Here is a 24,097-nt window from a genome sequence, read left to right on the forward strand (position 1 = left end):
GGCTTTTGAAACTGGAATAGGGTTATTAATAATGTCTTCCATAGTTCAATACAGAGAAAATGAACAAACTTGTAATTTTACACGTCTTGATTGTGACCAAAGACAAGAGACTTCCAGCCTCATAGGAAATCAGAACCTCAAACGCACAACTTTTCATTTTAAAAATCTCATCTGCATTGGTTGGGATATGACCTGCGGCCACCATGGTGATGTCATTCGACAACAGCCTATTTAAACATTCACGGAGCATGCATAGGAAAAATCTGACATTTGCAATACCAGATTTTCAACATACAACCTCCAAGTGATACACCTCACATCTGATCACTCTCCTGTGATGTGTGGCACTAGGCAGCTATATTCTACTCTGCATGTCAGTATAATGCATAATTGAATTTTAACCATAGTTTTTTTTAATTTTATTTAAAAAATATTGTGCCAGGCGGAGTTGGCTTCAACGGTTGAGGCGCTGGCTTTCTGACCCCAACTTGGCAGGTTTGATCCTGGCTCTGTCCATTGGTTTTGAAGGTGCTCAAATACGTCAGCCTCGTGTCAGTAGATTTACTGGCACATAAAAGAACTCCTGAGGACTAAATTCCGGCACCTCAGCTTCTCCAAAAACCATAAAAGTAGTTAGTGGGAAGTAAAGCCAATAACATTATTATTATTAAAATATTCAATACAATATGACAAGAGAGATTTGCATCTGTCAGAATATGGAACTTAACAGAATAAAATTGTAAGATGAAATGCTTTAATCTCCAGTGGCAGTTGCAATTATTTATCAAGAGGATGTACAACTGGGCAACCATCTTCTCTGAACACCTACCAGAAGAGAAATGACAAAGAGGCCCGATTCTTTAAAGTATGAAGATATCGTAAAAGAAAGAGAAGGACATGAAAATGAGACTCCCTAGGCTTTGCAAAACCTAATACTGTTGGGTGCAGAAAAAAAAAAAATTTACTATGGGAGGTGAGATAGGAAAGATAGGAGACTGGCATAATTAAGTGGAAGCAATGTCAGACTCTCCCAGGGCCCCGTGCTTGCTGTCCCGAGGTCAAAATCCTATTTTATTCGCCTCTTATAACAGTCGCGAGATACCATGGACATATTCTACCGCCCAAACCTACAGGGGTATTTTAATTTCAAGTGTCGTTGGCAGGTTTTTTTTTTTTTTTCTAGTTCTTTACGTCGCACCGACACAGATAGGTCTTATGGCGACGATGGGATAGGAAAGGCCTAGGAGTTGGAAGGAAGCGGCCGTGGCCTTAATTAAGGTACAGCCCCAGCATTTGCCTGGTGTGAAAATGGGAAACCACGGAAAACCATCTTCAGGGCTTCCGACAGTGGGGCTCGAACCCACGGTCTCCCGGATGCAAGCTCACAGCCGCGCGCCTCTATGCGCACGGCCAACTCGCCCGGTGGCAGGTTTTTGTTTACTCATTATTCATAGTGGACTGGTGGCATGAATATCATGAAACTGCATAGCAGAGGTTTTTTTACTAAAATTTATTTTCACGAACTGCAATAGGCCTAACCTAACTGCTTATGAAAGCTATTTGTTATTCATTACAGGCAGCTAAAAGAGCCCCAGGGGCAGGTTGACAACCACGGGTCCCAAAGCCAAGAGACTGCTATTACTTCTGCTTATTTGTGCCAGACTCCTTGGCTTCATCTTTGCTAGCTTACTCCCTTGGTCAACTCGTTCTTTTCTGACCTTGAAGTATTAGTTTTTTAAAGCCTAGGTAGTTCATGGCCCTTCCCTCCCTTTTGCTTATACCTCCATTCTTTTAGTCAGTCCTCTTCTATATTTCCTCTGCTGGAACAGACGCAGCATGCGTCACTCAATCGCTCACTCATTAACGCGGGAGGCAGCTGCTACTTGCCTCCTAAATTGTGAGATATTGGAATTGTAACTCAGTAGTTTCGGCACATACACAACATTTTGGTACAGTCTAATATACTCCTACTCCACATTACAAAATACCTCCCTCTAAGCCATTGAATTAGACATACCTTCCCACTAGAATGCATATATTCCTGACATGCAAGCATGTGGCTCACAATCAGACACCTCGCTAACATCGCTGCTTTCATCATTCGTTTCCACCACAGCAACATAATTTACCAACAAACTATCATCCAAATTAAATCAAGCTGCTTTCCAATCCAAGCTGTTGTCGGATATCCACCGTATTACTAAGGGTCGAAAATAGTCCCAGGAACTTTTAATAACAGTAAAGGCTATAAATACATGAACATTTTGTATTGAATAGGTGGACCCATTTCTACCCCCATTATATGTCTTATGTCTAAATTGTGGCTGTACGACTGTAATTATTTTTCCATTAGTGTATTTAGTGAATATACAGGCAGCAAGGAGTAATCACACGATGCCAAGAATGCCAGAGGAACAGCTTGCTCGCAAACTATTGCTAGGCTCACTGGTATGCTGTAGCAGCATCGGCGGGTATTCCAGTTTCATTACAGTGAGCCTGAATTTGTTTGTCTGGCCTGGATTAATATGCTGCGGGATGGAGACCAAGCAGCCAGTGACTCAACGCCGAGTGTTAGGTTATTTGCCACTACCCGACTCTCTAAAGAGACCAACAGCTTTGGACGGAGGAGATCCTTTAGTTGGGTGCTGGTCCTACAGCAGAAGAAATGTCACTAAAACTCAGCAGGCAACATCTGTTCTCCAGGTTGGGGCAGCCTTATTGAAACTTGGCGTTTAGGTGCCCATCATAATAACAGCCTATATGAAGCATCAAAGTGGATCAGGAAAATGATCTAAGGAGTGCCCGTGAAGCAATGCGCATCTCTTACATCTTCAGGGAGGGGCGAGAAGTGGATTGAGACCAAGGATCCTCAGCTCGATGCAGGAGCTCCCTGGATAAGGCTGATGGAGGAAGAAGAGGACCTAAATTATTAGCCCAGAGGAAATAATGAATGAAGTTCAAAATTAATGTAGATCTTACCTTTCATCAAAGCAGCTGTTGCAAATGATGCCCATCATTCTCAATATAAATGTTGCATCGGCGTAAAAAGTTCTGAAACAATCCTATCTCCACCCATGAAATTTCAGTTGTCTGATTTCTTTCCCCAGGGCTTTAAGGGTACATAGTTTGTTCTTGTATACTTTCAGTTTCAAAATTCTCCATAAATGAAAATCACAGACACTTAAACCAGGCGAATGAGGGGGACCAAAGTCCGTGACTAATTATTTGCTCATCAAACAAGTGTTGTAATGCATGCATGGACTGATCAGCTGCATGGCCAGTGATTCATTCTTTCTTCCTGTTTAAAACAGACACTGTTTTCCGCCATTTCATGAATAACTTGGTATGTACTGTCTTGAAGGAATTGCAGTGACACAGAAGCCGTAGAAATCAGATAACAATTCTGTCATATGATTTCTTCTTTAGGAGAAATGTCTCGACTAGAAATACCCGTTGTCTAATACTGTACATCATCATACTGATAGCTAAATAATGTTCAACAAGTGCAGGAATGCAACACCAATAACACGCTCAATAAAAACTCCACTTGTAAACTAAATATTCATTCCGTACATACACTGCTAACCATGCTTGCTGCACTGCCTGATCAGACAATCCATCCTTGCTACTTGGGAACACAGCAAGCATTTTTGTAGTCCACCTGTGCGGCAGCACCGGTAATTTTACGCTGCCTCTCCCTGTACTAGTGTAATAGACTCATAATGGTTATGTAGTTTTCTGTTATCATACATTTAATTAGCTAAGGGTCATGATTTTTTATTAATTGAAACATTATACTTATTAAAATATGCTTGAGTTGTGTACCAGCACGTGAAAACAGTAGGGGCTGCCTGACTGAGGCAGTAAAGTTGTACTCAGTTCACCCAGGACATGGGATTGATTGGCCCGTCAGGAAGACAAAAAAAAGTGAGAAACTAGATTTTCATACATGGCCCTGACATTCATTCAGCTTACACCAAGTACTGGGTTAACAGCTGGCGGCCGAGCATAGAGATAACCACTCTACCCCACTAAGTCCAAGGGCCTGCATGGAAATAACTTTGCTTTTTTACATGAAAACAGTACTTCCCAAATCAGTTGATCCAATTTGGCATTGCAGCTCAGCTGTTTTACCCACACATATCTTTCATGTTCCTTCTTTCAAGTACCAGACTACAGCTGCTAGCAAAGTCAACAAGGTTTTTTTTTTTTTTGCCGTACGTCGCACCAACACAGATAGGTTTATGGCGACGATATGACAGGGAAGGGCTAGGAGTGGGAAGGAAGCGGCTGTGGCCTTAATTAAGGTACAGCCCCAGCATTTGCCTGGTGTGAGAATGGGAAACCACAGAAAACCATTTTCAGGGCTGCCGACAGTGGGGTTCGAACCTACTATCTCCCGAATACTGGATACTGGCTGCACTTAAGCGACTGCAGCTATCAAGCTCGGTGACAAGGTTAAAGACTCGATTACAATGAGTGAGTTTAGTAGCAACTAGCCGGCAAGTTTAGAAGCGGGCGAGTCAGCTAGTGCGATAGTGAAGTGACACAAAACTTTTCACTCGCTCAGTCACCAACTAGCTAGCAAGTTGTTTGTTGTTTTCTTTTATTTGCTGAATTTTTCTGGGCATTCTAGCATTAAAAATGGAGTGGAACGTAAATAATATTGTGGAATTTCTTAACGTCTACCAGCAGTACCTTGTGTTATGGAATATAAAAGACAGACTATTACAACAAAACTAAAAGGTAATATTTCCCAACATCTTTATAATGAACTTAATGAAAAACAGTTAATTGGAGGCTAATGGAATTGCCATTCTCATTTTTGTATTTTTAAGCATTCCATCTACCATCTGCAGGAACCACCGGGATACTCGCAGCTAGTCCACTAGGAACTATGATGCACACAGCTAGTTTACTAGCTTTCAAGCCTACACAGTAGCCCGGCTTTCAACTTTTCTCACAGATTGTTTACAGTCTGCTAGTTAGCTAGTAAACATGATTTCACTGGGCGAGTTTACTAGCAGCTAGTGAACTCAATCAATATAATCGAGCTTTAATACATTGGAATTGTAAAAGATTTTTCTTCAATACCATGGCTTAATGCCTTAATGAACTTCATTGACACAAATGTCAATGATGCACTCCAACTAAGAAATTAAACTTGTGTTTGGAAATTTGTTCTAACATGACACCAAGGAATGAAACTTAAGGACCAAAAAGATTAGTATTCAGCTAACAATCCAGTCACCAATCTATCTACCAGTTATTATTATTATTATTATTATTATTATTATTATTATTATTATTATTATTATTATTATTATTACACAGTGGAATAGCTGTGAGTGTTAATGTGCTATGGCTATGGAGCCAAACTCTGCATTCGGGAGGCAAGTGGGTTCGAACCCCACCATCGGCTGTCTTGAGAATGGTTTACTGTGGTTTCCCCATTTTCACTTCCAGGCAAATACAGGGACTGTTCCAGGCCCCATCCAATTCCTTCCACCTCCTTACCCAGTTTCGTTCACCATCTTCAAAGCTTGTATTTCACAACACACTGAGGGCACGAACGATCTTCATTCATGTGACCACTCATCGCAGCGATCCAAGTGGTTGCTGCTCGTTTCTCTGCCATACAGATTAAAGGCTATCAATATATGTGTGATCAATGTTTACATGAATGGGCAGTAGGTGGTTATTTAGGATATTTAAACCTTTCTTCATCACAGTGCTGCATCTCCATAGGTGTGGTGGAGGAATATAGCTTTGTATTGGAAGCCACTAAAATGGGATTCACCTGAATGTTTCCAAAATCATCTGTGTGGTGTTGTCAAGCTGGATGTCAGTTCTTTTCTGAAGAGGACTTTTAGTGAGACTGAGGCATGGTATTCAGCAACAGAGTACATTAAACCAATGGTATTCCTGCCAGCAAGCAAGGTAAAAAGTATAAAACCTCTCTGCATAATTTATATACACTGACGAGCAACTGAATAAGAGATAGCTGCCGTTCAGGCCCAATGGCACTGTGGTCAGCCCAGCAAATGTAATAATGCTATGTGGTACGTGACTCCAATGTCACCAGACCTCATACTGGCCATGTATCAGGTGAGCACAGGTGATGTAAGACATGATATCTCGACACGTTTGATCGCAGCCAGATTGTCAATGCTATGCGTATGGGCTATTCAGTCTCCAAAGTCATGCAGGCAATGGCCCTTCCATGGGCCACCATGTCCAGAGTGTACCACGAGTACATAGATTCGGGCAAAATCACCATCACTAGGGCCAAATGTCATGGGGTACAATGTGTTGTTGACAGGGGTCACTGCTAAGGAAGGTAACAACAGATAGACAGGTCACAGTAGAACAGATTGCTCACAAATCCAATGCTGTATAACAATGAAGTGCAAGCAGTCATACCACTCAGGACCAGCTCCTTGCAATGAGGTACAAAAGCCACCATTCCACTTGGGTACCAATGCTTACTGTATGGCACAAGGCACAAAGAATGGCACTAGTACAGGAACACTACCACCAATTCTGTGAAGCATAGACAAAGATCATCTGGACAAATTAGACATGGTACCAGTTTATACACGCCGATGGCAGGGTACAAATGCACCTGCAAGCATTTGAGACATTGGAGTGTCTCTTGTCAGCAGGGTACAGTTCAGGCCGGACGTGGTTGTATTGGTTATACAGGGAGAATAATTTAAGTGTTCAGACTTCTCGCATGCCGTGGGAAGTCCCGAGTGAGCGCCATATGGCTTCTGTCAACACTAGCGAGATAAGAAGTGTTCACTGCCAGCGCGCAGCTGTTAAGCACTCTGTCCCTCAGTTTGCTAGAAAATGTTGGACTTTTAAGGTGTGTTGTGAGGTTATTATCACGATGGTTAAATACACTATAGAGCAAAGAATATTTTTAGTCGAGTGTTATTTGCACAAGAAGAAGAAACTAGTTAAACGGTGCCTTCGAAAATTCCGTAGACAATTTCCCGGTGCGACAGTACCATCAAAACCTTACGTACATCAGCTCGTTTACAAGTGGTGTAGTACTGGTTCCGTAAGCAATAAGAAAAAGAAGCGAAGGAGAACAGCTCTCACACGGGAGAGGTTAGAAGATATACAGGCAAGACTCCAGGTCAGTCCACATAAGTCGCTTCGGAGAGTAGCTCAGGAAAGTGGTATTTCACCTTCTTCAGCACGTAATGCAAAAAAATTGTTACATTTATGATCTTATCGGATTCATTTAGTCCATAACATACTGCCTACAGATTTCAATGCAAGGATACGATTTTGCAATTGGCTAATGAATGGTGTCCACGATGGTATTGTGGATCCAAAATTTATTTTTATGAGCGACAGAGCCTGGTTTCATTTGAGTGGATATGTCAATTCACAGAACAATCGAATCTGGGATACAGACAACCCACACATTTTACAGCCGAGACCTCTGCACGACGTGAAGGTGGGTGTGTGGTGCGCCATCAGTGCCCAACGAATTATTGGTCCGATATTTTTTCAGGACACGATTACTTCTGACCGTTATATTCACAACATTCTGGAACCATTTTTTGCTGAACTGATTGAAGAAGAGAAAAGGTACGGCTATTTCCAGCAGGATAGTGCAACGGCCCATACGGCGCGTAGCTCTATGCAACGGTTACGGGAAATGTTCGATGATGATCAGATCATCAGTAAAGGCTTATGGCCCCCTCGTTCACCTGATTTAAGCACATGTGATTTTTATCTAAGGGGAAATCTTAAAGGAAAAGTTTACAGGAATAATCCTCAAACTGCAGAAGAATTAAAAACTGAAATTAGGAACATTGTAGTTCATGGACACCGATAGAACGCACAAAGTGTGTTTCGAAATATCATTATGAGATGTGAAGCTTGCATTGCAGCTGAAGGAGATCACTTTTAGCATCGTCTGTAAATACTAGTGAGTTCAGTTTAATTTCCTAGTTTATTTATTTATTTATCTATTTATTTATTTATTACTGGTGAGTTCAGTTTAATTTCCTAGTTGATTTATTTATTTGTTTATTCATTTACTTATTTGTCCAGAGCATTTATGTAGCCGGTGAGTTCAGTTTCATTTAGTTTCTATAAGTGTAATCATGCCGCTTCTTTGAGCCGACTATGCCTGCTCTTCCGCTCTGAACTTTCAAATTAATCACCCTGTATCATCGTATAGAGACTGTTCACAGGGGATCGTACATAACATCCCTCACCGACAAATGATACAGGGACCTGCTGTCAGCACACTGCAGGAGACCTGTCCGTACAGTACGAAAATGCACTATCCAGCTGCTCCCAAATTGTGGTTAATTGGTTCAATGAACATTCCATGGAGATTGGGCTTTCCTGGACTCTTAAGGTCACCCAGCCTCAATCCTACCGAGCACATCTAGGATGCTGTCAAGAGATGCGTGCATTGTTGAAATTGCTCTGAACAATCTCGGTGTATTATGGAAGGCTGTGCAGTGGTCATAGAACAGTACAAATTCCCACGCTTCCGATATCTTATGGAATCCGCCATACCGCATTGCTTTTCATTTTCTCGCCCTTTGTGACCCTCGCCTTTCTTTGGCCGATATAGCTTCATTTTTTCTCTCTGATTAGTGTTAATAGATGATGGATGCTACTTCATCTTAAAACAATAACCACCACCACTGTAATATTAACTGTAAAATTCACTCTTTACCACAGCCTTCCTTACACGTGTACAACCTTGGAAATTAAATTTTTAAAGTCCCGAATTTAGTCTTAAGTAAACGAATTGAATGTGTGTATTGATGTACTCATTGTATAGCTGTTGAGCTGGGCACAACCTAAATTCAAACCCATGAGTGGCACTGAATGTATTTGAATAGAAAAATAATAATCACATGATCTGCATTTAGGGTGGTTGCCTAGGTAGCAGATTATCAATTGTATACCTAATATTTTCTTACATAATTTCAATTTAACATAATGCATACCTTGTGATACAATTTAACATATGTACAGTCTATAGTTCTGATGACAAGTAAATTGGGCTGTTCTACAGAAATTTTCATTTTAATCCTTCTTTCATGGGTCATGGGGAACTTGATAAAATCTATGCCTCAACGGAACAATATGGGGTGAAACAATTTTCACAGCTCTGTATACCGCCGATTTTGGGACACCAAATAAAAAACCTTCAACCATAATCATTTATGTTAATATTAAATTATACATCAGTTCTATGTTTAATTGCATCACTATAATTTCTGTACAACCATTGCTGACTCTTTACTTGATCAAAATATTTCACAGAATTCTCTGACATTCCATACAAGAAAAGATATTGATCCATTCTAAACATTCCTGGTCTTCTTCTATTCTGGACATGAGCTTAAATAACATGTTTTTCTTCATCATTACCATTTTCAGAAAATGTGGTCATTCCTCAGCTTAATCCTCAGATCAGTATAGCTTAAGCTAAGTCATAGATAAGGTAAGATTATAACTTTCATTCCCCATTATAAACCTACTTGTACCGTAAGCTTCCACTTCAGACTGATATTATTCTACAGCGCTTACTGTGGAACTGGCCCCTTTCAACAATAAAACTGCAGCTACCCATAAATATCTGGTATTCTTATAGGATCTGACATGTCTCTGTTCCCGTAACTACTTTACAGAGAAACTGATTAAAATCTTAAACCAATCCTTTTCAAGAATTAAATATTTTTACCATATTTTATTATTTTTCAAATTCTGTTCAACTTTCCCACCCTCCTCGAAATGTTCTTGCTAATAATGGAGGTGTACAGATTTACCCTGGCAAACTTCACCATTCCTTATCCCTCTTCAAAACAGGAGAATTTTCCACAATTCCTCCTCTTAATTATCAACTTCATTTTATTTTCATTAACTTTTCAGCATTTAAAAGTAATTTCCTAACAAGGACTTGTCATGGTTACACGCATCCAAGATGAAGTTCCTGAGATCCACAATTTAAAAACCAAAATGGACAAGTTCAGGAATGACATGGTGAGAAAGGAAGCTGGGATCGGGTCAGCATGTCCAGATGGAGGTGGTTTGGGCATGTATTGATGATGGAGCCAACGACAACAGCTTATGACAACTTGGAGAGGCATTTGGCAGGAAAACGGATGATGATGACACCAAGAAATTACTGGATGGACATCGTAAAGATGGACCTTGCAAATCAGGGAAGGACATTAGAGGACATCATTACCAACAGAACTTATCTTGATAAGCTGGAGAGGAAGAGGTTCATCAAAGTACCTGAGAAACTGGAACTGTAAAATGATGATGATGATGATGATGATGATGAAGGAGAAGATAGATATTTACTCGCACATATCTCACCACTGTATTTATCGTGCACTCCAATTTTTGTTATGGAATTAGGAGAGAAAAATCTTCCTCTACCGCTTTTTCCCTGGCGGGGTCGTAGGTGTAAACCATTTATATTGGTATTATAAATTTACTCATTCGGGGACAAATATTTCAGGTTCCCTATGGAAATCAACATCTATATCATCTGATGGCCAAGCAGGCATCAATTTTTGGTAACGAGACACAGTCTCTCATAGTGCATTGGCACTGCCGGTGGCTCCAAGTGGCCTCCACGGTATGCACTAGCCATGCGTCTTGGTGGGTGTGCTATGTACCAACTGATGAGCCCAACTTAGCACACGGGGACAAAACGCTGGGAACCAGGAATGAGTTAGCTGGAAAATTTATAATATCCAATAACGGACCATTTATATTGGTATTATATTGGTGTAAACTGTGTCACACATGAGGATTTAACCCTGTTTTATGGCCTGATACTCTTGCAGATGCCAACACTATGTGGAGGGATGTATTCATTATAGCATGTTTCTATAGTGTTGTCTGAATATGAAGAGAAGTGTGTTAGGACAAACACCTAGGGCCCGAAGCCACAAGAACTAACCGGGTGTGATTAAAATCCCCCGATAAGGCCGGGATCAAACCCAGGACCCTCTGAACTAAAGGTCTCGATGCTGTCCATTCAGTTAAGGAGTCAGAGAAAAATAATCCCATTATATATCTTGCATTGGTTGATCATCAAGTGTCAGTATAAATCTGACATAATTTACACACTTTACTCTGCATGCTTGTGTGCAGAAAGTCCAGCAGTCTCCCCTTGTTTGGATGAAATACACGTAAGTATTGCATGATTCCCTGGTGTGATGAGCAAGATTGAATATCATGCTGTCGAAATGTCTAAAGTTTCAGTATAACGCAGTATGTGCAACTCGGCTGTGCTAGGGCAACAGGGAAGATCAGCAGGAGATGGAGGAGTCAAATAACTATAACTATAATAACATTTCAATAACACATGAACATTATGGGAAAAAAAAAAAACCATGAACATACGTATATTTGTAAAAGTTTGATCAATCTTTACAACAACAACAAAAAAAATTGCAACACAACACACTTTTTAAATACAGGTGTATTTGTCACATTTATTCATGGAGTCTTCGAGATATCTGGAATCTTTTTTAGTGGATGAGTTTTTCAGTTATGTTCTGCACCCTAGTTAGTCTCGGGCAGTTTCTGAGGTGAACGTCGAACATGGAAGAATGGATCTGGCTTTTACATCATTTCATTTTAGAAAACAGCTGTTCACACACATATGTAGCATCAAACATTCTCAAGATTTTGGCAGCCAGTCCGTGTAAGTTCAGAAAATATTCTCTGAAAAAGTTTTGGGAGAAAGTGTAAAGACTTTCACACGATACACAATATTTTTCTTGGATTTGCTGATCTTTGTAGAGTTGAAGAGCTTGCATTTAGTCAGCAGAGAGGGAGGGGCAGCAACAACTGTGAGGGAAGGATTGATTTAGTTGTGAAAGCAAAAGTATAGCAAGAAGGAAATTGCCTTGAGCTTGCCCTCGGTAGCGCAAGGGCCGCATTGTCCATTATCAGCCAGTTGTGCAGTCCTGTGCTAAGATGTAAGACCAATTTAACGTGATGGAGTTTAATGTATGCTACTGGCAAAAACATAAAGTTGCTCTTGAAAGTACCTACATATCAAGGAAAGCATTTTGGGGGACGAGAAGGGGTAAGTTTCTCGAGATCGAAAATGTGAATCTTATACAAGATCATGGAAATATTGTTTCACAAGAAATGCAATATTTTAAAACAAATGAGATAGCGATGAAACAGGGTGTTATTAGCTGTACGGAACTGAGGCCAGTTGTCAAAGTGCAAATCTTTATGATTCTTAAAAAGCACATTGGCTTTAATCAAGTTTGATTTTCTAATTCTCTGCATACATGTTGCATCTCAATTTTTAAACTTAAATATTCAGGGAAAAAGTGTGAGAGTAACACAAACAAACATGGTAATTAAAGGACTGATTAAATAAAAGTACTCTTGACTTTTCATTGTAAATAACTGTTAGGACTATTAGCTGCCGTCCTGTATGGGTCAGGTTCGATTCCCAGTACTGTCAGAATGGCAGGAGGGCTGGTATGTGGTTAGAATTATACATGCAACTCACCTCCATTGGGGATGTGCCTGAGAAAAGAGTTGCACCACCTCAGAGCGAGGACACAAATGACTGAAATAGAATCTAAGAATGTAAATCAATTTTTGAGTTTAACTTTCATCAGCTTTTAAAGTTACAAATTCATTCAGTAGGAAATGGTGGACTGAAAAATGCACCAGAATTCATCTTATTGCTAGACTGGTGAGCTTTCTTTGTGCCTTATTATTGCTTGTTAGGAGAAAGACTGTGGGCTCTAATGAGGTGAAATTTACATGTTAAATTTAAATTGAAAGCTGGCACCCTTGTCTAGCAACTAGATGGTTTCAGGTTTAAGTCCCGAAAGAATATATTACAGTCGAACCTCTGTATAACAATATTTTTGGGCCCAAGCAGAACATACTGTTATATCAGTGTTATTGTTATACCGAGGATTAGGAAATTGCATGTAGATTATGTCTGACCTAGAGGTTAATTCAAGGTAACATGTAAAGGGGCTCGAAATCAAAAAAACACAAATAGGTACTGACGTACTGTACTGTTTATCTAGTCTGCTGTAACTACATTAATAAAATATATAAATGCATCACACAATAGCACTGAAATAAACTGTTGCCACACTCATCGATTTTGGACAAAAATCAGTAACTTCTGTTGTTTTATGTTCTTGATTGATGGCCTCTTTAATAAATACTGGCCTTATAGATTCTAAAGAACTATTCATTTATAACACATGAAAATGAACTTGCAAGACACAATATGTTTTATTTGTCCAGGTAATTCTAAATGCTGCCAATGTAGATGGCAAAAATTCACACTTTTTTTTTTTTACACTACTAATCTGTTTCATGCCACCATGAAAACTTTGAAAAGCTGCTAATTTTGTTTCCAATCAAACTTATTGACTTACCATACAATCAACAAAGGGCATACCCATGTTGCATCCATGCATTAGAAAATAACTGGAAAGGCTGGCTATTTTTAAAGGTGGGTATTACACGCTTCCTCCAATTCACAGAAATTCCCATCCTCCGATCTGTAGTTACCATCCACAGGAACCAGCTTATTGCTTTTGAAGAACCATTTACGTAAGATACATATATCGTTACAAAGGGTATTTCAGAAGTTGCTACATCACTAACAATTAAAAATTAAGACAGGCAATTTGCCGGGACCATACAAAAATATTGCTTATTGCAGACTTATCACTATATCGATCCTTTATATATGGAGGTTCGTCTGTATCATAATCTCAATAGAACAGTGAAACTAGTCTTTCCTTAATGGCACGAGACATGTCATGTTATCACGTTTAGATCATGAATCCATATTTGGCACATCACTTGTAATAATATATCTTAATATATGTAGCGAGTTATCAGAGAGCACAAAATCTCCTAAAAGGGCATACATACACAAGATTTGAAATATACTGAGATTTGACTATGTTTACACTTGCAACATAACGGGATAGTTCCTTTTCTGTCAATTTGACAAATTAATCTCCAGAAGAAACTTTTGCAGTGCAAGTGACATGTTTTCTCCTCCTGTTTTTTTATTTATTTATTTTTTTATTACAAGTTGCTTTACGTCACACCAACTCAGATAGGTCTTATGGCGACGATGGGACAGGAAGGGGCTAGGAGTGGGAAGGAAGTGGCCGTGGCCTTAATTAAGGTACAGCCCCAGCATTTGCCTGGTGTGAAAATGGGAAACTACGGAAAACCATCTTCAGGGTTGCCTCCTGTTTTTAAAGTACAACAGCTGATGGCAGTGGTGCTAGGTTCATGACCACCTTGCAACTCTGTGTGATCTGTATATGAAGCATGCTGTTACAGATGCCTGCACTGTGTTGATTGCTTCTCAGTTTAGTGTAGTAAATTTGTTTTTGTTAGGCATTAAAATGGATAGGGAAGCTTTCCTAAGTAGTGAAAAAGTTGTTAAGAAACATACAGGATTAAAGGAAAGTGAAGCTAGAAAAAAAATGTTTAACCTATTTTATCAACAATGGGCCGACTTATGAAATGGTACTTAGACAAAGTTTACGGTTAAACAATGTCTAAGTATGGCTGCTGTATTACAAAGACGTTATTTATGACTGCGACACTGTCTAAAAAGCGACATAATAACAGCCACATTATTTGCCTGATGTACAAATCGGGAAACTACAGAAAACAATCTTCAAGGCTGCCGATGGTGCGTTTCAAACCTATCATCTCCAGAATGCAAGCTACATCTATATTGCCCGTACAACTCATTCGGTTGCACAGTACTATAGTTTCATCTTCACAGGGCTGAGTGGCTCAGACGGTTGAGGCACTGGCCTTCTGACCCCAACTTGGCAGATTCGATCCTGGCTCAGTCCGGTGGTATTTGAAGGTGCTCAAATACGTCAGCCTCATGTCGGTAGATTTACTGGCACGTAAAAGAACTCCTGCAGGACTAAATTCTGGCACCTCTGCGCCTCCGAAAACCATTAAAAAAAGTAGTTAGTGGGACGTAAACCAATTCATCTTCACTTCGCCAAAGCTATTTAGATTACACTCACCATAACAACACTATAATCAAAGCTACAATTCCTTGTACGGTGGTATGTCGCTTTAGTGTCGATAATATTACATGAGATTCATTTCCACCGAAAGCAATATTCTTATCTGTGGGCAAGTCATGCTCATGCTTAGCCACATTTTAGTAATGTGCAGCAAGGCGACAGCTGACTAACGTTTGGTGCGTGCCCCGACGAATTTCATTGGTTGCGACAAGCAAAGAGTTGCCAGGAAGATACTTCTACTTCCATTTCAAACCAATATGGAAACTTTAAAAGACGTCCAGCTAAACACTGGCTGAATATTGTTCATGCAATGGAACATCGTATGAAACTTAGACGTTGTCCAAGGCTTAAAGGCAGTCATCGTTTCTGCAATCGGCCCAATATGTTTCATGATCAATATTTAGCTATCACACCTGCATTGTAATTAAAACATACTTTCAGCTTATTAGATCTAGTCGAGTACACATAGAACAAGCCAAAGACATATTTACTTCCCTTGTCTGGGTGACACACTAAATTTTTCCAGTCCAGAACTCAGCAGCTCTTTTCCCTCCATCTGTGGTGAGTATGAGATCTTCCTTTATGCAGGAGTTGTTCATTAACAAGTGGAAAGAGATGGACAACTTCCCTGCTACAACACGACAAATGGTTGGAGGCACGATACTGGCAAGAAGGTATATCTTCTGCACTCAAGTCGATCTCAGCAGCCAGCGACTCATTCAGAGCCAAGTTCACTAGCTAGGCATGAGCAGATGCTTATGCTTTCCAAACTGGTGCCCCATACTATCCTGCTGCGAAGCAGAGTCCCAAGGCTGATGAATGCTGGACCTGCGAGTCTGCTCCCTTTGTTAAGCCCATCAGCTTCCACCAGCTTCTGCACAATACTGTTCCTTGAACTGACTTTGCCTTTCAGTTCTTGGCACTATTTCTGAGAGAGAGGGGTGTGATCCAGTTTGATGTCCAGGTACTGGGGTATAGTACAGTGGTCAAAGGTGAATCCCCTCAATCCTCTCCAGATGCTGTCCAACTTTTGCTGGGCCTCCCTGCTACAAAGGGATGTTAAGCACAGAACAAAAATAACCAACCAGACATGGGTGAAACTGAACCCACAACTTTCTGACTTTGCGCCGGATGCTCTTGCGATTGAGCTATGGTGGCCTGTACTTAACGTCACTCTGGCATTTACTATTATGTACTGAACATGACCTGGCCACCGTAGCTCAATTGGGTGGGTGTACATTTGGTTCCTGGTGAAATAAGGCTGACTACTTTTATTCTGTACTCAACATCTCTTTGGCGTGTACTGAATATACTCAACACCACAAACTAATAAGCTGAACGTATATTTCTAGTTTTAAATCACTGTTTCACTGCTAATTGAATAAATTTGGGAAAAATCTGTTATTTTGGATGTGGAGGTTTATCTTTTTTTTTTAATTGCAGGGCTGGGCTATATTTACATACCAGTTTGAAGGATAAATTATTAAAGACCAGGCGAGTTGGCTGTGCGGTTAGGGGCTGCGAGCTCGCGTCCGGCAGATAGTGGGTTCGAATCCCACTGTCGGCAGCCATGAAGATGGTTTTCCGTGGCTTCCCATTTTTACACCAGGCAAATGCTGGGGCTGTACCTTACTTAAGGCCACGGCCACTTCTTTCCTATTCCTATGCTTTTCCTGTCCCATCGTCGCCACAAGACCTATCTGTGTTGGTGCGACGTAAAGCAATTAGGAAAAGAAATCATTACAGTATATAATACAAAATAATGACAAAATTACACTTTGTGACAAGATATTCATCAAAATTTGCAATATCTTTCAAATGAAATCTGCAGTTTGCTTACTGAAAAGTCACTATCTCTAACTATTAGTCCTGTATCTGCAACACAGGATTGGTTCTTCAGTTGAATATCAATGGTCCTGATATGTCAGGAGTTGGATGATCTATGCTGTCAGAATGTTTGCTTAAATATTGTCATCATCATCAATGTCCCACTCCAGTCGCCCTGGGTGTGGTTAACAAGCCGCCTCCACTCTTTTCTGTCCTTCCACTTTTCCTGCTCCATTACTTCCGCCACATCCAATCCAGCTTCTCTAATGTCCTTCCAAATCTGATCCACTCACCTTCTTCTCGGTCTTCCAACTGGTCTCTTTCCCACAACTTCTCTTTCTGATTCCCTTCTTGCTACCCGTTCCTTTCCCATTCCTTTTTACATGTCCAAACCATCTCAGTCTTGCTTTCTCTATGTTCTGTACTAACGGTTCTATATTTAGCTCTTCTCTGATTTTAATATTTTGATTTCTATCCCTTCTTGTCTTTTAACCTATGTTCTTAAAAATTTCATTTCTGCTACTTGGATCTTACTATCTTGTCTCTTTATTAATTACCAGCATTTCTAGTCCGTATGTTATAATTTATGAAACACTGTTTACATAATGTTAATTTCGTTCTCTTGGGTACTTTGTCATCCCATAAAAGCTCTCTGACTTGATGATAAAATGTTGTACTCTTACTTAGTCTGTTATTAATTTCAGGGTTGAATTTCATTACTTCCATTAATGATGCTACCTAGATATGTAAACTGTTCTACATTCTCTAACCGTTCTCTGTCTATGTGCACTTGGCTTTTCTTTTTCTCTTTTCCACAGTGCATGACTACAGTTTTCTTTTTACTAATTACCATTCCAAACTCCTTCAGATTTTCATTCCAAACGTCCAGTCTCCTTTGTACTTCCTTTTCTCCCTTTCCCCCAATCACCATATCATCTGCAAATACCAAAGCATTCACTTCATCACTACTGATACTCCCAAGTTTTATGATTTTGTCCATCATTATAATAAACAATGATGCCAACAGTGCATTTCCTTGCTTGAGACCTTTTTTTTTTTTTATACAATGTTTCAGAGTCAGAGGAAATCAATTTTTCTCGCACACAATATCACAAGAAATAATTATAGAAAATGCTGGTCAGTTAGTTCAATACATCAGAGAAACGAGTCGTCAGCACGTTCAACCATCAAACCTGTACTTCATGTTCAGCCACATACGTGTTTGCATGGCGGAACCCAGAATCCTCACGAAAGTTTCAACTCCCTTATATGGAAGAGATGTCCCAAAACTGTATTTGTCTCTTCAAATGTGGAGAAAATAGCAGTGTATGATGCTTGTTTAGTGTTTAACAATGGAAATGTAAGGGGATAAAGACTCTAAAGAGATTAGGGTTGCAGCCAGAAGCTTTCACAGTGTCAATACTAAAGGACATAGATGACAGGCGAATCGCTACAGCTGACTCCACAGTGATGAAATTGGAAACTAAGGCTCATCGAAGGAGAAATTCAAAGAGGAACAGCTGGAGGAGGAAGAGGAAACCGAGGAATATGGATATGGTCTGCACTAATTCATTAGATGAATGGTAAAACAATATAAACAACATCAAATCTTTGATCAAGTTTTCCGTAACTTACATATTTGTAAGTTTAATGTACCTTTCCTACTACATTTTTCAAAATACAGTGATGAAATTCCGTATGCTGCTATAAACCATTATTATAAATAACTTCCTGGAAAAAAAAACCATTTTTTTTAAGAATATATTTCAGATTTTAGCCTCCGTGGCACAGGCGGCAGGCGTGCCGGCCTCTCACCACTGGATACCATGGTTCAAATCCCGGTCACACCATGTGAGAATTGTGCTGGACAAAGTGGAGACAGGACAGGTTTTTCTCCGGGTACTCTGGTTTTCCCTATCATCTTTCATTCCAGCAACATTTTCCAATATCATTTCATTTCATCTGTCAGTCATTAATAACTGCCCCAGAGGAGTGTGACAGGCTTCGGCAGCTGGCATATTTCCTATCCTCGCCGCTAGATAGGGGCTTCATTCATTCCATTCCTGACCGGGTTGAATGACTGGAAACAGGCTGTGGATTTTCATTTTTCATTTCAGATTTTATGGGGTAACAAGTCGCTATATTTTTTCCAAATTTAGTCCGCCAAATTTGAATTGCTCTAAAAATACAACAATTTCCTTTACGTCACACCAACACAGATAGGTCTTATGACGATGATGGGATAGGAATGGTCTGGGAGTGGGAAGGAAGCGGCCATGGCCTTAATTAAGGTACAGCCCCAGCATTTGCCTGGTGTGAAAATGGGAAACCACAAAAAACCATCTTCAGGGTTGCCAACAGTAGGGTTCGAACCCACTATCTCCCAGATGCAAGCACACAGCTGCGCGTGCCTAACGGCACGGCCAACTCTCCCGGTGCTCTAAAAATAAACAAGATATCACACATTTGTTACACACATATCTTCAAATTATTCTTTAGATATTATGTGCCAAATTTGGGAACTTAGAATTCGATGGTTTTCTAAACAGGGTACATTTTTAGGGTACATGTCTCAGAAAGTTCAAATATTCCTAGTATAGGAACCATTTAAGTGATCACCATAAAAATCAACAAACATATGTCCAGAACACTGATAACCATGCATATCAAATTCTATCATTATCTTTAAAACTCTGGGAGTTACAATAATTCTTTTAATGAAGTGCTATTTTGCATACGTCCCCTCCCCCCCTTTCAGTCCGTAAGTTAGAACTGGTACAAGATATGTTTTGTACAATGTGGTCTTGGAAGCTTGAGGAAATGCGTCATCCCATGATAATTAACGAATGGGGGTGGTCAAATTTTGATGCAGCATGTATCCTATTGCCTATTTATTGCTTTATAGTATTGTCAGAAGAACCACAGCTCCCTGAGCATTTGAAGTTAATAACAGGGGTAGACCAAGGTTTGAATATGACTAGCAGATTAGAGCAGATGCAGGATGCAGTAGTTACGTAGAGATGAAAAGGTTAGCACAGGATAGGGTGACATGGAGAGCTGCATCAAAACAGTCTATGGACTGATGACTCAAACAACACCAACAATAATAATATCTACTTCTTCATTTCGTACTCGCAGGGGGACTGCTTTGGGATTTCAACTCGTCATCAAACCAACTGTTTTAGTTTGGCTGATGATCAGTCTCGTTCTTTCAAATCCTTCTTGCCAAAGACCTAGTTTAGCTTGTATTTCTGTATTTCTCCTTCTATCTGACCCCATAGCAAAACATCATTAGCAAATACGAGTGCACTCATCCGATCCTACATTTATACTGCTTTTAAAACCCCTTATAATCCCTTATAATATGAGGGCTATGCCGAAAGTTTTTTTTCAAAACCGTAATTCTGAGGACAAGGGGATTCTTTTCAATTGTAAGAGTGATGTTTCTAGACCTTGGAACATGCGCACTAAACCCCTCCGAGTGGTGGTTCCTCCACAGCACGGGAAGAAAGCACAGGCAGTGCTGAGTTGGACACGGTGCAAGATGGATCTGTTGCGCCGCAATTTTTGCGCAATGACTTTCTACGATTATAAAAATAATTTAAGTGCCGAAGAATGCCATTCTTCTTTGCTGCAAGTTTTTGGTGAGGCTTTTCCTTCTGGGGCCACAGTTGGAAATTGGTTTTGCAAGTTTTCAAGGGGTCGGCAGTCAACTGAAGATAAATCTCATCCTGGTTACCCAGCAACAGCTCAGGAAAACATTGATGCCGTGGGGAAAATGATCAAAGAACATCCACATCTTACATTTTGTGACATTGAAGGGACATTAAATATTGGGTCAACAGCAGCGCAGACCATTGTTCACAATTATTTAGGCCTTACCAAGAGATGTGCCCGTTCCAGGGGAGGAACCACCCACAAAAGTTCAACGAAGTCGGAGCTCTGGAAAGAAGATGGTGGCAACTTTTTTTTTTTAAAACGAAAATGGGGCATCTCACCTCTGTGACCTTGGACACACGTCATACAGTCAATGCTGAATGGTACGTGAATGATTATCTTCTCAAAGTCCTCGTCACATGGAGGTCACAGTACCTGAAGTCCAAGAGTACCTTCTGCTGCATCACGATAATACATCTGCACACAGGGCTGCCAGAATAATGGATTTTTGGAAAAGGAGAAAGTGCGAGTGTTACCTTATCCTCCCTATTCACCTGACCTGGCCCCATGCGACTTCTTTCTGTTACCTAAGACCAAGGAAAAAATTTGTGGGCAGTGGTTTTCATCAGATGAAAAGGCCACTGCAACGTACAAGAGTGCACTAAGTGACATCCTGAAAGAAGCTTGGACTGAGACATTTTTTAAGTGGTTTCAGAGAATGGGAAAATGTATACGTGCTAATGGAGAGTATTTTGAAAAGTTGTAATTGTTGTTTTGCAAATAATTCTTTTTCTCACACTCTGCTGAACACTTTCAGCATAGCCCTCATAGGGTAGAAAAGTGGTGATAGACAACTTCCTTGCTGGACTCCGCCCTTGATAGCTTGACCTGCCTCCTTGAATTGGAACACAGCTCTTTATTTCAATAGAGTTGTTTAACTCACATGCACTTGTTTACACCTCAGACATTCCCATAAGTGCTTACATGCTATATGGTTAAATTACTTCTCTTAAGAATAAAACTATAACCGTTTCATTCTTAACCCAATATTTTTCAAAGAGCATTCTTGATGAAACATTGTGAACGAGAAAAGTTCAACTAATGTTGTGGACGTAACTAACAGATTTTATGAACAGTACTAGGGGCTCTGATAATCCAGCTGTGAAAAGGATGAAGAATCAGAACAGTTTTCTTTATGTAGCACCAACACAGATTGGTCTTATGGCAACGATGGGATAGGAAAGGGCTAAGATTGGGAAGGAAGTGACCGTGGCCTTAATTAAGGTAAAGCCCCAACATTTGCCAAGTTAGAAAATGGGAAACCAGAGAAAACCATCTTCAGGGCTATACAAACGAAAAATTAAATGTATCCTCCTAATTCAATACAAAACATAATTCCATCATCAGATGGATATCTATTAAATTAGACTAGCTGCCGACAGTGGGGTTCAAATCCACCACCTCCCGAACGCAAATCGAGTTGCATGACCCAAAACGTGCAGCCATTCACTCAGTCTGAAGAGTCACATTTCAGATATTTTTACAAAGTTAAGAAAGCTGTCATGTCATTCTTCCAGTGTATGTAAGTCACAAATGAGCTACTGAATTCTGTAACAAACATAGTGGTGGATTTATCATAATCTCAGAAACAACTGGAACATAAACAAAGAAGTTTCCCGTAACAATATAACTTCATACTGCACACACATATACACACATTCTCAGTTTGTCAACATTACTTCAATCCTGTCTTTAAAAATATATTTGGCTCAAACAAAGCACTCAGTTTTCTATTTACTGCACTTGAATGTGGATTCAACACATGAGTAAACATGCTACTCGTCTTATGAAGAGACAAATTGACTGCAATTATACGCTGAGTAACTTTTAACCTTTCTTCCATTTCAATAATTCATCACCACATACAGCAGTTACTGGGCTAACCCAGGAACCAGCAACCATTGATGAATCAACTCTTCACCCCGCTCTCTACCGGCAATGTCGACCTACCCATTCATTTCCATATTTTCATTTAGGTACTAATACCTGCTAACAGATAGCGTGAGTGCCCTATTTTGAGTTCCTACAGGTATAAGAAAACTCACTGCAGAATATTATCCATAGTTTTGATTCTCCATATGTGAAAAACCAAGTGAACTATAATAATATAATAATTTCACGTGGCTATTGCTAGCCTGGTGGAACCCTTGTAAGGCAGACTCTCGAGCGAGGGTGGACGGCATCTGCCGTGTGTAGCGAACTGTGTGTATTTGCTGCAGAGGATAGTGTTGTGTGTGGTGTATGAGGTTCAGAAAGTTGGGGGCAGTATGAACACAAGTCTCTAAGCCAAGGGAAGTCACATTTTAAGATTCAAATCCCTCAACCCAGCCTGGAATAGAACCTGGAGCCTCGAGGATTACTCAGCTATGGAAATGGATAAGTTAAAAACTGGCCCAACATAATTGATGATTGCCTTGAACTTCGGAGTTGTTATATGTTTATAAGCCAGTTTTGTGAATGTTTGTTAGCATAAGTGTAGTTTACATTTAATTTTTTATACAGCGAAACCTCCTTGGTGCATTCCTCATTAACACGTTTTCCCGCTTAGCACAGCATAAATTTGAAGTCTCGATTCTCATCATATTAAATCCATATTAAAATACCTCACTTATTGCGTCACGAATTTCTCCTATTACCGCTTAGTACGATCATGTTTTCCTAGCCCTGAAAGAAATATGATTTCCAACTCAGGTAAGAGCCGTCACTACAGTTGCATGAATATGGAAAAAAGCCTTAAATTCCTAAACTTCACAAGGCAAGTTGCACCTTCGTGGAGCAAGCCGTTAGCCTCAGGAATGTTCAGTTTTGCTTGCCAGTTAGCAGGAAGATGGCTGGTTAACACAGTGAACCTATTCGTACTTGTATTTCGCATTCCATTCTGATTTGTCATCCCTTATGAAAGAAATGTGATTTCCAACTCGGGTAATAGCCATCGCCACAGTTGCGTGATTGCAGGAAAAGGCCTTGAATTCCTGAATTTCACAGGATAAGTTTCACCCTTGGGGAGCAAGCTGTTAGCCTCAGGAATGTTCAGTGTTGCTTGCCGGTTAACAGTGATATGGCTGGATAACACAGTGAGCCTATTTGTGCTTGTATATCGCATTCCATTCACTGGTTAGAAATTTATTTTGCGTAGAGTGGTACAGTGAAATCCCTTACTAATGAAGACAAAATTAAAATCTGTCAGAAAGTGGACTGGTGTCCGCATCTTAAAGAGCGCATAGGTCGCGAATGTTGAACTCACACCTTCGAGTTTCAAGTTGGTCCAAGACCAACTACAATACTTCTTTTTGCTAGTGGCTTTACGTCGCACCGACACAGATAGGTCTTATGGCGACGATGGGATAGGAAAGGCCTAGAAGTTGAAAGGAAACGGCCATGGCCTTAATTAAGGTACAGCCCCGGCATTTGCCTGGTGTGAAAATGGGAAACCACGGAAAACAATCTTAGGGCTGCCGACAGTGGGATTCGAACCC

The sequence above is a fragment of the Anabrus simplex genome, chromosome X (assembly GCF_040414725.1).
Source record: "Anabrus simplex isolate iqAnaSimp1 chromosome X, ASM4041472v1, whole genome shotgun sequence".
Taxonomy (NCBI): Eukaryota; Metazoa; Arthropoda; class Insecta; order Orthoptera; family Tettigoniidae; genus Anabrus; species Anabrus simplex.